This window comes from Equus quagga, chromosome 8, assembly GCF_021613505.1.
Source record: "Equus quagga isolate Etosha38 chromosome 8, UCLA_HA_Equagga_1.0, whole genome shotgun sequence".
NCBI lineage: Eukaryota > Metazoa > Chordata > Mammalia > Perissodactyla > Equidae > Equus > Equus quagga.
In genome coordinates, this window is record NC_060274.1 from 16,393,340 (window position 1) to 16,410,445 (window position 17,106).

The window sequence follows — 17,106 nt, forward strand, 5'->3', positions numbered from 1 at the left end:
TCCCGTGTGTATGAGGTATACATGTTAATAAACATCTGTTTGTTTTTCTCTTGTTAACCTGTCCCTTATCACAGGAATCTCAGCCAAGAACTCAGAAAGACAGAGGGAAAATTACTTTTCCTCTGTATGAGAATGTGTGTCAACAGTGCGTTAGTCACGGTTCTCCAGAGAAACAGAACCAGTAGGATATAGATATACAGAGAGATACATGAGGGGAGATTTATCATGGAAATTGGTTCACACGGTTACGGACGCTGAGAAGTCCCACAATCTGCTGTCTCCCAGCTGGGGACCCACGAAAGCAGGTGGCGGAGCTCCATCCGAGTCCGAAGAAGCCGCTGGTCTGTCTCCCAGTCCGAGGTTAGAGGCCTGATGGCCAGGGGGCCGCTCGCTGGTGGGGACGCATCTCACTGATGTCAGGAGTCTGAAGGCCCAAGAACCAGGAGCTCCGATGTCAAGGGCAGGAGAAGAGGTCATCCCAGCTCAGGAAGACAGCGAATTCCCCCTTCCTCTGCCTTTTTGTTCCTTTCAGCCCCCTCAAGGATTGGGAGCTGCCTGCCCATCCTGGAGAAAGAGGATCTTCTTTACTCCTCTGCTGAATCAAACGCTGGTCTCTTCCAGAAACGCTCTCACAGACGCTCCCAGGAATAATGTTTTACCGGCTCTCTGAGCATGGAGCCTAGTCAAGTGGACACATAAAATTAACTGTCATGGACAGCCTCGAGGAAAGTAGATCTGGGCTGAGAGAAACACACACCCATCTTGCTAACAGAGTTCACACCTGCTGGCTTCAATAATTTCTTTAAATAAAAGAGTTCTTCAATTAACAAATGAAAAACAGACAGAGTTTTTGGAGGAAAACTGATGGTCCAAAGGCCCCACGTGGGTAATAAAATAAGAGTGCTCACACAGGCCAGAAACCCAGCCCTGCCGGCAACTCCGCCAAGTGAGCATCAGGAAGTGGGCGTCACCCAAACCCTCCTCCCCTTCTGTGATCTCGGAATTCAGTGTGCAGCCAAAGAGAATCTGGGATCCACTCAGAAGCCAGGATTCGAGCCAGGGGTGGATTTTGAACTGGATACCTTGGATGATGTCTGCAGAGTGAGGCCCCAGTGATCTACAGCTTCCTGAAAAGAAACGAAAGGATAACTTAATTCATAAATTCCATGCAGAAATAGCCAAGCCCTTGGAAGAAGAGTTATATTTTCCAATGTTCCGTGTCGCTTTGCATTTAAAGGAGATGCTAATGGTCCTGCTTGACATATATGCAAACAGAGAAGGCAGAGCTGGCTCCATCTTTCCCACCAACCCCCAGCCTTATCGGGGCCAGTACCACTACTTGAAGACCCTTGGTTTCTGGCTCCATTTCTTTAGGCACTGGCTTCTGTGGTGAAGAAATTTAAAACTCTACCCAAGTGCCTTTTGATAGAAGCTCGTTATATAACTTTAAACATCTTCTCTACAATTAGCCACGGAATTTGGAGTTTTATATTTCAAACTTTCAGCAGGTTCTGAACAAAGAATTAAATCTCTTCTGTGCTAAACTGTGTAAACAAGCAGATGGAAGGGAGATGCAATTATGATTTTTAAAATCATTTTAAAAATCAATATTCTTTTTTTCTCCTCTCAGAATGCAAAACAAGTAAATCCTAGTGATGACAGGTAAAGGCTTCAATTTTCTAAAAATGGTGAATCGTATTCATCCTTGAAGTTCAGAAAGCAAAGAAGATTGTCAAAAATTGTAGCATAGGTGACAGCCCTTGTGTACGTTGACGATGGTCACAACAGGTCCTGATTCCGTGGGCCTGGGCTGAACCCACCGATGTACATCTTTCACAGGCACCACAAGAGATTCTGTGTGGGCAACGCAGGATACATTTTATGGGTAAAACTCCCCCCAGAGAAAATGTTAGCAAGACCAGTGGCCCCACCTGGCTGAGGCCAGGCAGTCAGAAATGGCCTCTCGTCCTCCTGGAGTTGACCGTTTGCTAGTGACTCGTGTTTGGTAAAGAAAAATGACTCTAATTACAGGAGACAATGCATTTTATTTTCTTAGTTGTTTCACAGCAATGGTCCCCCATCTTTCCATTACAAAGTATTACTTTACTACTTTCTTCCAGACAGTTTGTTAATGCAATAGTCAAACAGAGCTTCTGATGGGCATGACACAATCAGTACTTTGGAGGAACCTGAGAGAATTCAGGCCCAAAGCATGGAATCTTGATTTTAGTTCTGGGGTGGTAAACTCATGCTCACTGGCAGGTAACAAATAATCAAGCCACTAGAGGTGTGAACCCAGCAGGGCAAGAATCGTGATAACTTGCAGCTGACACTGTCTTAGTGTCAGGTAGACAACAGGAAATGGTGGGGTCTGTGGCAAAGTAGAACAGGATACATTCCATCTAAAGAAAGCTGATGCTCCCAGGCTCTGGCGCATGGTTACCATGCAGGAATGTGGGCCCAGGATGGCCAGAATGCCCAATTTTTCAACAGTAGCCAAAAAGTAGACATTTTTTTAGTGAAACCTCCTGGTTTGAAAATGTTGCTAATTTTTGCAAAACACAACTGTGCTGCCCTGAGAACGCGTATGCACAAGCTGAATTTGACTCTGGGCCACCAGTTTGATATCTCTGCTGTGTCATCTCCATCGCCATAGCAGCAGGAAATGCACAAGTTCCATTAGATTTTGGAAATATTGAAAAGAGCTGGCCCAGCGACCATTGCTCTAGGGCAGAGGTCAGAAAACTTCCTTAAAAGGCCAGATAGTAAATGTGTTAGCCGTTACAGGCCACTCGATCTCTGTTGCACCTGCTCAGCCCTTCCACTGCAGCCTAAAAGCAGCCGTAGCTAATTCATAACCTAATGAGTGCGGCTGTGTCCCCAAAAAGCATTATTTATGAAAACAGGCTCCCAGCCTGTGGCCCGCAGTTTGCTGACCCTTTCTGTAGAGTGTCTTGTTCTGGAAATCTTTGACATTTATTTAATCAGTCTGGTTTATCTAATTTTAGAAGGAGAAATCTATTTTTAATTGTTTAAGCCAAAATTCATTGTGATAAGAATCTTCCAGAAATAGTCTGGCTCCCGATGCACTGTGTTGTTGAAATATGTCACCCGGGGTACAGTGAAAGGGGAAGTTGGCCCCCACAGGGCTCCAGTTGATCTGCCTCCATCACCATCTGCAGCTCGGAGACCTGCTTATTAACCACCCCCCTGGCTCTGCTTGTTCTCCGGCCCCAGTGAGCTTCACGGCTCCTGGCGTCTTCCCCCTGACACAAAGACCAGGCTGCTGAAAACTGTGCTTAGCATCTTACCTCCTTGGGATCTTACTGGTCAAGGCGACACGCTAAATTTAGCACAGCCCTGCCCGTCGAATCAGACAGGACTGTCACCCAGTAATTGGAGTCTGCAACACTTCCCAACTGCTTGGTTCCTGCTGATTTTCCCTGTGTCAGAGTGAAACTCAAGCTCTCACTTGCAATAAACCTGTTGTGGCTGGCTTTGATCTTTGTCCCTGGAGCTGCTGAAACCACTGGTTTATGCCCGCCAGTCCCCCACTGCTCAGGAGAGGCCCCAATGCTTCACCTGCCACAGCTGCGTATGGGAAGATGGTGATGGATTGTTGCACCAAAGGGGCACTAAATGCTCACAGTTACCCTCCTGTAGAGAGCTGAGTGGAGGACTACATCAGGACCTCACATTTGAAGATTATCTCAAGAACTATCTCGTAAGGGATGTCAGCTTGAGAGTGAGAAGTGCATCGTGGCTAGGATGCAGGGACAAATGCCAACATCTAAAGCCATCACCACCCTGTAGATACACCCAAGGGGTCCATCCTCCTGGAGCTGTGTATTCTGACTTGTCAAACTACCCTGGGCCCCAACACGTGAACAACATGGAGAAGCACGTTCTGCTCTGAATGACTTAGTTTTGTGAGTGCTTGCTTCTGTCTAGCCTCTGTTCCTCCGGCTCAGCCTTCACAGAGCAAGTTACTAATTCACATGATTCACTGTCGAGACGGGTTTGACATGAACACATCTTAATGCGATTCTGAAAAGCTGACACTAGTATGTTGGGGACACCCGTCAAATCAGCCTCATCAGGGAATAGCCTGGAGTCCCTGCTTCGCTCATGCGAAGGCTTCGAAGATCTGGGGAAGTAAAAATATGGGTTATCCTGGCAGCAACAGAGTCCCTCTGGGTGACCTGAGGTTGCCTGCAGGGCATGGAAGAACGTTCATGGCTCTCTAAGCCTCAGAGGTCACAGGAAGGCTAGATTCTGGGAAACCAGGACAGCTGCACAAAGCTGCACAAGGCCCTGAGCCAAAGGCTTTTTACACAATCGTTTATTCCTTCAGAAGGGTTTGTCAGTGTTAGCAAGCTTCCACTGTGTCCCATGTCTCAAAGCGAGGTAAGGTTTGGAGTGTCACAGGGCATATGTAGGGGAAATCCATTAGCAGCCTAAACCATCCTTGTCGTCTCCTTGCCCTCAGGTCTGCTAATAAAAGGACGCTTCTAGCTGGAGAGCAGCTCTGCGTGGGCGAGCCCTGCACTTTCACGGGGCATACTGGAATGAGGCCGCTCACTGTCTTATAAAACCTCGCCTGATTCTCTCTAGTAATTTAGTGCAAAGAGCGCTGGCCTGGGGGCCAGAAGGTAGAAGGTCCAGGAGCAGATCTGCTGCTCATAAGTCGGTGGCCTGGAGGTTGTCAGTTAACCTCCTAGAACCTTGGTTTCTTATTTATAAGGTGGTGTAGTTGGATGAGCATCCTCCCTAAATTCCATACTAGGAATAACTCTGCTAACATTTTATGAGTGGTGCTTGCCTGTTAATGTTACTCCAGAGTTCACAGGTGTATGTCTGGTGCTCAAAAGCGAGAATATGTTGGAGTCCAGAGAAAATGAAAGCCACTGTTGAATCCAGCTCTTTGCTCACGCGTAGTTTTCACACATCTCTTTCTGGCAGGGACTCCCTTGTGGCTCAGCCTCCTCTCTGTCCCATAATTAGCTGTGAGGGGTAGACAAGCAGCTCTTTCTCAAGCTCTTACCGCTGGTGCTGAAAGCCTTTGATCCTATTCCACATCCTCTCCAACAAATTGCCAAGCCTCTTGCTCAGGTGTGCACTCATCTTCTAAACACAACCTCTCTGCACCTAGGTGGACAGCGGCTCGGTAACGATGCTCTTGGGGACAGTCTAACTGATACATCTCACCTTCCCTCTCATGGCTGCCTGCATTTTCCCTGCTCCCCCTCTGGCCCCATTCACCGGCTGACTTTCCTCTTTGCTCAGATGCACAGTGCTGAGCCCTACACCACACTGGCCCTGGACAAGAACTGCTGAGAGACACCTTGGCTTATAAGCTCTCTTTTGGTATCAAAGCCCCATTACTGCCTCCTCTTGCCAACGGGCAAAGGAGAGAGCCATCTTGCCATCAGATCTTTCAGCCCCAAGCAAGCCCAGCCCCACATCTTGACTGCAACCTCAGGAGAGACCTTGAGCCAGAATCGCCCAGCCAAACCAGTCTTGGATTCCCGACCCACGGAAAGGGTGTGAGATAACAAACGCCTGTTGTTCTAACCCACTTAGTTTTAGGATAATTTGTTACACAGCAATAGATAGCAGATACACTAGTTAAACTTTTAAGAGACTGAGTCCAAAGCCTGGATCTTTGCTCTTGCCTGTTGATATGGACATAACTGATGGTGCCAATTAATCCAGCAGGGCGTGACATACTTCTGTTAGGGAGATGGCCAATATGCACAGCAAGGGCCATGGAGGGTTTGTTGGGGGGATAGTATAGTTGGCACTTTCTACCAGTTATGACTTCTTTTTAGTAAGGTTAAATTCCATAGCAGGTGTCAAGGAACCTCGCAGAGCCCCTGACAGATGCGTTCTTGCTCTGGAGATGCTGGGTCTCTGCTATCGGCTATCGAAAATTTCTGACCCTGACATTCGCAACTGAAATGGAAACTTGGTCTAAGACAGCAGCCCCAGCCCTTCACTACTGCCACCCCCCCCCACCCCCCCGCCCCGAGGACCACAGGAATTTCTGCCTGGCTTCGCTGTCTGCTGCCCGGCAGGCAGATCAAAATGTGGATTTAAGAGGGAGAAGAAAAGCGCAGTCATATCAAAACACGCCTTCTCTCAATGTGTCAGAGGGAACGCTTGGAAATTGCTCTCTTCAGGGTCTCTGTGAGAAAAAGAAAAGAATTTTTCTCCTTTCACACAATAATAAAGTGTGAATTGTGTTGAATTTTGAGCGAAGCAGTCAAGAGACATGACAGCAAAAGCAGTGTTTAGGGTGAGTGAAGACTTTTCCAAGCCTGGTGTGTGACATTCTGGACATGACAGCTGAAGGTCCTGTTCGATCACTGTTATGCTGTCCCCATTGGCCCCTGTGCCCAGGGCTCTGCGCCAAGAGGCACGGAGCGTGCTGTGTGGCTTGTTTGTTGTCACTGGTATCAAGAGAGGCTGGAGAAAAAGACATTCCCCAGCAGACTCTGCTTTCCAGTGCTTTTGAGGAACTGCAAAAGCTGAGAGAAAGAGAGGCCCGCTTAATAACTGGCAACTTGAAGTTCAAACTCTCATTTCAAATCACTTTAACTCTCCTGCGGGACCAAGGAGACTGGAGAGTTGCCAGGACAAATGGCCTAACTCAGGGGTCTGGAGGGTGTCTGGGGGGGTCTATATCGTATGAATATGTCCTTTTTGGCCCCCAAGAAATTTTTTCTGGAGCCTCAGACTTGCTCACAAAAGTGATGTCTATTAACAGATCTGCCCTCACATCCAAAGTGTGAGCGCAAGATAAAGGTGAGAAACAGTGAAGTCATAAAAACCAGAAAAGTGAAGCAAACATTTCAGAAAGCAACTAGTGACAACTCTTTACCCCGAGGGTCCTGTATGGGTGGTTGGGTGGGTGGATGGATGGATGTTCCCGTCTGTACTTGCTGGGCTGCAGGCAGCACAGAGGCTAAGAGAGTCAGGTTTCAAGGACGCCTGGCCCAGCGTGTAACCTCCAGCAGCATGACATCTCCATGGCCCGCTCCAGCTCCACACTCTGTTCATCTCTGCCCTGCGCCCAGGCTCCCCTGCCATCCTGGGCCACCCTCCTCCTGCTGGTCTACTTCGCCAGTGGCCACTCCTTCTCCAAGTCCCAGTTCCCACGTGACAGCCTCTGCCTGTTCTTCCCTGTCGCCCGCAGGCGACCTTCACAGGTCCTGCTCTGTACACGTTCACCCAGCACCTGCCTCTCACAAAGCAATGGCTGTGCTCGGCATCGTTGGTGGCGCACAGATCCACCTCCTGTCCACATCCCAGGACTAGTCCTGAAGTTCCGTGAGGGGGCTTTTTCTGATCTGGGCTTTATTGGCTGGTGCTGGATGGTCTCTGATGGCCTCTCTTGCATTTCTGGGGCCTCAGCTGCGGTGGCTGGGATAACTGAGATGTCTCACCCTCTAGCCTCGTTCACTTGGCAGTGGAAGTTTCCAGCAGCAAGACGGGGCAGGACCCAATGTGCAAGCACTTTCTAACCTTCTTCTTGTGTCACATTTGCTATTGTCTCATTGGCAAAAGAACTTACCTGACTACACCTGGACTCGCTTGGGAAGGAACCACTGAGGGGTGTGAATACAGAGGCAAGAACCAGCCGGGGCCACTCAGCGACAGCCAGGCTACCCCAGCAGGACTGTGTCTCTCGTTTCCACATCTCAGGTGCTCCTAAAGCATCTCCTTAGTGAACGAATAAATCTAATTATACTCTAACATGAATCCACATGACTGATTATTTATTATAGTTAATTAACAGAATCTTCGGGGTCAGATTGGAAATGCTATACAAGTGCTTGGGAGGAGGTGGGTCAGCTTGATGGGAAAGTAGAACTCGCTTTGGGCCTCAAAGGACAGCTAGCGTTTGGAGAAGCAGAGGGCGGTGAATGTGGCCCAGGTGAGGTGTCATACAGGCTCCTCTGGCAGGCAGATCATTTTAGCCTTTACGTGCAGAGTGTGTGGTCGGTCTTCACTTGCCCCCCCCATGTCCTCTAACTGCCTCTCGATCCCCTTTTCTGAGCCATGGAGGCTGAATCTAGAGAATGTACAGACTCCGGTACAGTTCAGCCAGTAGGAGGCACAGGCAGGTGTTGAAAGGATGGAGGAGAAAGAGACGGGGTATTTATCCCCTCCTCTTCCATAGAAGACACAGCTTGGACAGTACTGCACCCCAGGCCACAGCCCCTGTGGAGCAGCCCCTCCCACTGCTGGGCTCTCACCAGGTTCCAATGACACCCCTTCCTCTTCTTGTCTCTTTGGACCTGGAGGACGTGCAAGCAGACCGGCTACGTGATTTATGGGGTCCGGTCAAAACCAACTTGCAGAGCCCATTGTTCAAAAAGTAACCCATGGATGGAAGAATGGATAAACAAAATGTGGTCTATTCACACAATAAAATATTATTCAGCCTTAAAAAGGAATGACATTTGGACACATGGTTCAACATGGCTGAGCCTTGAAGACATTGTGCTGTGAAATAAACCAACACAAAACAACAAATATTCTATGATTCCACTTACGTGAGATCCCTAGAGTTGTCACATTCAGAGACGGAAAGTAGAATAGTGGTTGCCAAGGGCAGAGGGAAGGGAGAATGGGGAATTATTGGTTAAGAGATATGGAATTTCAGTTTGGGAAGATGGAGATCAATGGAGATGATGATTGCATAACAATGTGAATAGACTAAAAAAAAATATTGTATTTGTAAATAAACATGATTTTTGACCTTAAAAAGAAATTACTAAGAATTTCAAGAATGTGTCAGTAGACCATTAAGCCAAGTGTGGGGACCTTCTGAGCACGGCCCCTGAGTGACTGCACAGGTCACACACCCGGGTAAAAGCTTTCTGCTTCTGCTACTCCCTGGGGGTCCCCCTTCCTGGGGGTTCCGAGAATCCTGCCCAGACCTGTGTAGATAACCCCCTCCTTCAACGTGGCCCAGTAACCGGTTGAGGGCGCCATCTTTTCCTTCCAGGACTCAGATGGATATAGATATAAACTGTGATGGAGAAGAAAACTTCCTCAAGAGAAAATAGTCACAGTGCAAAGGAAAGCAAGTGGAAACACTGGCACCCTTTGTAGCCAGTACTATTATTAGTCATAATAACAATAACTTAATTCACAATGTAATCTTCCATGTATTGATTTTCGTGGATAATCCTATAAAATGGGCAGGGCTTACATTACAGCCTCATGAACACACAAGGAAACAGACTTTAAAAAGATGAGTGATTTTCATCAGATCATCCAGCTAGAAAGGAACAGAACAAAAATTAACCCTAAGTCTTCTGACTTCAGACCCAGAGACCTTTCTGCTTTAGCTGAATCAGAGGAGGTCAGGGTTGGAAAAATCACTGGAAGGATCCATTGCTGTTTCAGGTGGGGTCTATTGGGATGGATGGACCTTTAGCTGCACCCTAGTCTGAAGGTTCCCAAACTTTCTTGGCTTGTGGAACCCTTAGTGTCTCAGTAACTTTTTCACAATATCCCTTGGGTAAAAGAAATACCTAACTGTTCCATTTATCCAGTTGTTGGGTGCAAACACTTCAATAAACACTTAAGTCCTAACACTTGAGTAGTCTTTTGGAAAAGTAATACAGAAATGGAAAAAAAAGAGAATATGTTTATTTCCTTCTTAAATAAACCCACAGTTAACTCCTGGATGTGTGTGTCTGCACTGCACAACTTCTCAAACTTTGGAATCAGAGCAGATACCACCATCCTTGTTTCCTGCTCCACATTGATTTTCATGCAGTACTTGCTTTTTATCACAACTGCTACCAAAAACCCAGTTTTGAAAAAGTCCTCTCTTGGATGGAAATAAAGCATGGTTTAATATTGAAATTTTGGACTACTTCAAGCTCGTCATATACTTGGTGTCTGATAGATGTCACTGGTCTCCTTCAAAATTTTAAAATATTCTGTAGTGCCCTGAGTTTTTCAAGGCACCCCAGGGTGCCTCTGCCACTGTTTGGGAAACATAGTCAGAGATCTCAATTTTGTACTTTTGGAGACAGAATTTCTTGTATTCCAAGAGGAACTCAGGTTTTGGAGATTTGATCCATACTACCCAATCTCATAAAAGTCTGATGTATAAACTAGTCTATTAATTTTATGACACAAATTAAGTTTGCTAGAGACTGTATTTCAAGTTATTGGAGAGGCTGGACTGGTCATTCATAGTTTAATGATTGGAAAGTTTGGGGGGAACTTTTATCCAAGCCCTGGGCAGAGCCCAATGGACCCCACTCACGCCACACTATGAACACCTCTCCAGGTACTGCAATCTCTTCACTCGCTACACGCCAAGCTAGATGTGGCACATTCGTCCTTCGCAAATGCTGAATGCCACCACCACTCTCACATCTAGCCGTTCAACTCTGCCTCTCGGTAGCTTCAGCTGGTCACTAGAGTCTTCTGCCTTCATCTTTCCAGCTCTGTGACTTTGAACTTTCACTGTCTGTGTTTTGAGATCTTTCTTCTTGATGTCATATGGAGAGACATTCTAGCTTCATCATAAAACTGTATCCAAGACAGAATTTAGGATGATGGCTGGGCTCACAAATCATCTGTCGATTAATAGGTCTGATCTTAGAGACTGGCTCATCTGATCTTATTTGAAGGTTCATCTTCATTTGTAGGAGGGCGTCCTCTTTTTTCTACCTGCTACATTCAGTTCAGCTTAACAAGAAGAAATTGAAAGGCAAAGTATGACAGTATATAGGGCATGGGCCCTGGAGTGTGGCCACCCAGAGGTCAAATTCTGACTGCATCACTTACCAGCTCTGAGGTCTCAAGAGGTTACTCAGACACCCTGGGCTCTGGCTGTCCTCCCACCCCTGCCAAGTGTGTGACACAGATGATGCTCACCTCCCTTCCAGGACTGTTCCAAAGACTAAATGTAGCAGTGTGTATGTGAGCCTGATTCCTAAGGGGCCTGGCGTACTTGAGTTTCTCTACATGGCAGGTGTCTTCCTTTGGAGTACTACATAGACTGAGTTGAGTTACCCTAAAAATTAAAGTATCAGATGGTATTTTATGTAGTTAATGCATTCCTGTGAATGTGTCTCCAATTATTAATTTTGAAAAACTATCCAAGCTTCCTGCTGGGGGCATAGGACAGTGGGAAGCAAGATTTTCACTCTTTTCTGATCTGTTATCATCAAGTTTTATGATGTTCTTTTAGGGAAGTATGAAAAGATATAGTTTTATGTCTTTCTATTGTGAAACATAACATACATTGACTATAGATGATTATCTCAACATTCATGAAACATCACACAGGTGAATAAATCAAAAATTGTCAGTGCCCCAGAAGGTTCCGTGTGCTCCCTCCAAAGTATTACCCTGTTCCTCCCTGCTCCTAGAGGCAGCCACTGTCTTGACTTCTAATACTAATGTTGAGTTTTACCAGTCTTCAAACTGGATAAAATATATGATAAGTTGTTATATTTTCTTTGAATTTCAATTCTTTTGCATAACATTATGTTTGTGAGATTTATTTTTTCATCTTTTTGGGTAAGGCAGTAATTGATTAGTTTTAACTGCTATACAGGAGTCCACTGTATGAGTATCATTATTTATCCATTCTACTCACAATGGACATATGGGTTATTTCTATATAATGATGCTATGAACACTCTTTACATATCTCTTTGTGTTCATAGACACCATTTATGTAGGGTATATGCCTAGGAGTGGAATTTCTGGATGACAGAGTGCATATATTTTCAACTTCAGTAAATAAAACTCACTTGTAAAGGTGAATACATAGTTTAACTCAGAATACTTTAATATTGTAATGGTAGTGAGTAAATTACTTTTAACTCTAGTACAAAGATTAAAAGACAAAAGTATTAAAAATAACTACAACTACAATAATTTGTTAATAGACACAAAACAAAAAGATGTAAATTGTGACATCAAATCATGACATGTGGAAGGGAAGTGTAAAAATGTAGAGCTTTTGTATGCTTTTGAAGTTAAGTTGTTATCAGCCTAAAATAGACTGCTACAACTAAGGGATGTTTTACATAAGCCTCATGGTAACCACAAAGCAAAACCTAATGTGGATGCAAAAAGGAAGCTGCACAAAGAGAAAGGAATCAGAGCATCCACTGCAGCATACCATCAAATCACAAAGGAAGAGAGCGAGAAAGGAAGAAAGGAACTACGAAAGAGTCAGGAAACATTTAACAAGAGGGCAATAGTAAGTCCACACCTATCAATAACTACTTTAAATGTAAATGGACTAAATTCTCCAATCAAAAGGTATAGAGTGGCTGAATGGATTAAGAAAACAAGATCCAACTATACGCTGCCTAAAAGAGACTCATTCCAGCTTTAAGGATACATGTAGGCTCAAAGTGAAGAGACAGAAAAGATTCCATGCAAGTGGAAATTAAAAGAATGTAGTGGTGGCTATGCTTATATCTGAAAAAAATAGACTTTAAGCCAAAAACCGTAAGCAGAGACAAAAAGGTCATCATATAATAATAAAGGGGTCAATTCATCAAGAGGATGTTACCAGTGTTACATTTATGCACCCAACATTGGAGCATCTAAATATATAAAGCAAACATTAACAGATCTGAGAGAGAACAAGACAGCAATACAATATAGTGGGGGACTTTGATGTCGCACTTTCAACAATGGATCCATTATTCGGACAGAAAATCAATAGGGAGACATCGGACTTCATTTGACCAGATGGACCTAACAAACACACACAGAATATTTCATCCAACAGCAGCAGAATACACATTCTTCTCAAGGACACATGGAACATTCTCCAAGATAGATCATACTTTAGGCCACAAAACAAGTCTTAATAAATTGAGAAGACTGAAGTCATATCGAGAACCTCTTCCAACCACAATGGTGTGAAACTAGAAATCAAATACAAGAAGTAAACTGAAAAATTCACAAATACATGGAGATTGAACAACACACTCTTGAACAACCAATGGGTCAAAGAAGAAATCAGAAAATATCTCGAGACAAATGACAATGGAAAAACAACATCAAAACTTCTGGGATACTGCCAAAACAGTTCTAAGGGGGTGTTCATAGTGATAAACAAATTACTACATTAAGAAAAAAGAAAGATCTCAAATAAACAGCCTAACTTTACACCTCAAGGAACTAGAAAAAGAAGAACAAACTAAGCCCAAAGTTAGTAGAAGGAAGGACATAACAAAGATCAGAACAGAAATAAATGAGATAGAGACTAGAAAGACAATAGAAAAGTTCAATGAAATGAAGAGCTGGTTTTTTAAAAAGACAAACAAAACTGACAACCTTTAGCCAGACTGAGAAAAAAAGAAGATTAAAATGTCAGAAATGAAGAGATATTATAACTGATAATGTGGAAATACTAAGGATCGTAAGAAACTACTGTGGACAATTGTACACCAGCAAAGTAGATAACCTAGAAGACATGGGTAATTTCCTAAAAAAATACAACCTATCAAGACTGAATCACGAAGAAATAGAAAATCTGAAACAGACCAATAACTAGTAAAGAGATGGAATCAATAATCAAAAATCTTTCAACAAAGTAAAGTCTGGGATCAGATGACTGTGCTGGTGAATTCTATCAAACATTTAAAGAAGAATTAATACCAATCCTTCTCAAGTTCTTCCCCAAAATGGAAAAGGAGGCAACGCTTCCAAACTCACTTTACGAGGCCAACGTTATCCTGATACCAAAGCCAGACCAGGACACTACAAGAAAAGAAAATTATAAATCAATGTCCCTGATGAATATAGATGTGAAAATTCTCAACAACATATTAGCAAATAAATTCAACAGTACGTTAAAAGGATCATACACCATGATCAAGTGGGGTTTACTCCTGGGATGAAATAGTTCAACATCTGCAAATCAATATATGTGATACACCGCGGTAACAAAATGAAAGACAAAAATCATAGGATCTGGGGCCGGCTCTGTGGCCAAGTGGTTAAGTTCGCACACTCCATTGTGCCAGCCCAGGGTTCGGATCCTGGGTGCGGACATGGCACCGCTTGTCAGGCCACGTTGAGGTGGTGTCCCACATCCCACAACTGGAAGGACCTGCAACTAAGATATACGACTATGTACGGGGTGGGTTGGGGAGATAAAGCAGGAAAAAAAAATCATAGGATCATCTCCATAGATTTAGAAAAAGCATTTGACAAAGTTCAATATCCTTTCATGATAAAAACTCTCAACAAAGTGGGTACAGAGGGAACATAGCTCAACATAGTAAAGGCCATCCATCTATGACAAGCCCACGCTAACATCACACTCAGTGGAAAAAAGCTGAAAGCTTTAAGTTTGCCCGCTCTCACCCCTTCAATCAATATAGTACTGGAAGTCTTGGCCAGAGCAATCAGGCAAGAAAGTGAAATGAAAAGCATCCAAATCAGAAAGGAAGAAGTAAAATTGTCTGTTTGCAGATGACAACATATTATATACAAAACCCTACGGACTCCACTAAGAAATTGTTAGAACGAATAAATGAGTTCAGTAAAGTTACAGGGTACAAAATCAATATATGAAAATCAGTTTCATTTCTATACACTAACAACGAACTATTGGAAAGAGAAATTAAGAAAACAATCTGATTTACAATAGCATCAAAAAGAATACAACACTTAGGAATAAATTTAATCAAGGAGGTGAAAGATCCGTACCCTGAAAGCTACAAAGGATTGATGAAAGAAATTGAAGACACAAGTAAATAGAAAGATATTCTGTGTTCATGGTTTGGAAGATTTAACGTTGCTAAAATGTCCATTCTACCCAAAGCATCTACAGATTCAATGCAGTCCCTATCAAAACTCCAATGGGATTTTTCACAGAAATAGAAAAAATAATCCTAAAATTCATATGGAACCTCAAAAGATCTCAAACAGCCAAAGCAATATTGAGAAAGAAGAACAAAGTTGGAGGCAGCACGCTTCCTGATTTCAAATTATTTTACAAAGCTATTGTAAGCAAAACAGTATGATATTGGCATAAAAACAGAATAGAGAGTCCAAAAATAAACCCATGCACATATGGTCAATTAATTTTTGACCAAAGAGCCAAGAATATACCATGGGGAAGGGAAAGTCTCTTCAATAAATGGTGCTGGGAAAATTGGATATCCACAAGCAAAAGAAAGAACCTGGAACCCTATCTTATACCATATACTAAAAGCAACTAAAAATGGATTAAAGGCTTGAATTTAACACCTGAAACCATAAAACTCCTAGAAAAAAGCATAGCAGGTAAGCTCCTTGACATTGGTCTTGGCAGTGATTTTTTGGACCCGACATGAAAAGCAAAGGCAACAAAAGCAAAAATAAACAAGTGGGACTACATCAAACTAAAAAGCTTCTGCACAGCAAAGGAAACCATCAAAAAAATGAAAAGGCAACCTATGGAATGGGGGAAAATATTTGCAAACTGCATATCCCATAAAGGATTAATATCCAAAATATACAAGGAGCTCATGCAACTCAATAGCAAAAAATCGAATAGCCCAATTAAAAAAATGGGCAAAAGGTCTTAATAGACATTTTTCCAAAGAAGACATACAAATGGCCAACAGGTACATGAAAATGTGCTCAACATCATTAATCATCAGGGAAATGCAAATCAAACGCACAATGAGATGTCACCTCACACCTGTTAGCATGTCTATTAACAAAAGATAGGAAATAACAAAAATAAAATGTAGAAATAACAATATCATGATTTTAGTACTTATTTGAGACCCAGCTACATCCTAGTAGTGTCACTTCTGAATATATATTGGTTTACTCACCTGCTTGATGATGAGCCTGCCGGATCCCCCTAGACATCTGGAAATGATGCTGCCATTCTAACAGTAGATTACCAGTACGCAGCGGCCTTCCACGTAGCTATTATTTTCTCTGGAAAAGCACCTGAATATTCTGAGGTAATTTTAAATGATGAACTTTGAGTTTTCATAAAGAGATTAGTTAGTTCTTTGTGAGCTTCAGCTTTCGTAAATTTAGACTTGGTACTGTCAGCCTTTTGAAGAAAATACCAAAGAAGTGTCCTTTACATAAGCCACTGTTACATAAGTTTTCTTGAAGCTCAAGACTGAGAATGATCAGAGAAAACCTCAGAAAAGGCCATTTCCAAACTTGCAAAATTGATCACCACCATCCCCGCGATCCCAAAAGTAAACAACAAACCAGAGAAACCCTCTGTTCTCATCAGGACGAGCAAAGATGAGGATCGGGCTCAAATGCCCAAGGCTGACCTCTGACCCTGCTGGGCATTCTGGGATACGTGGGTTCTGGGATGAAGCTGGACCACTCTGGGGAGGAAGTGTATGGCATCTTTGCTTCTAGGTTCGTTCAGGACAGACTCTTTACAAGGCTCAGAAACCAGAGGTGCAGGTAAAGGATGAATACTCAGCTATTTTTTTACGGTTCGCATCTGGCAAGAGAGAGAAATTATCATTTAAAATGAGGAAAAAGGAGAGACATTTAAAAAATTGCTAGGTCACACTACCAGCAATGCAGACTAGAAGGCGTAATGCAAGAGTCCACCACCAACAGCTTAGGACCTCCAGGCCAATCCGACAGACTCAGTCACTCAGTCTCATCTTGGGTGCTTCCTGCAGTGCCTCCTGCCCCTTATTTGTTTGCATCTTGGCAGGAAATGCCCAACAGTTGGCAGCATCGCTTCTCAACTCAGGAAAGTTCTGCCCTTCTCTCCAGTCCCTCAAATCAAAGCTTCAAGGAAATGAAGAACATCTCTTCTCTGGAAAATAATCCTGAGAAGGTGTGGCCTGACACGCAAAGGTACAATGAACTCCCTTTTCCATTACACCTGATGCAACCAGGTTTATTGAAGCCCTCTCACTCCCTCAGTCTTCTTCCTGGCAGGAAGGCACGGGGTGTGGGCATGTCTGGACCCCTCGGTCTACACAAGTCCACGTGTGCTAGGACTCAACTCTTCCATTTCATAGAAAATGTTTTCTAACATAATCCAAGTGTTTGCTGTTGAGATAGTACATTCCAAGCCTCTCTCCTGGGGGGTCACCATTTCCTTTAATA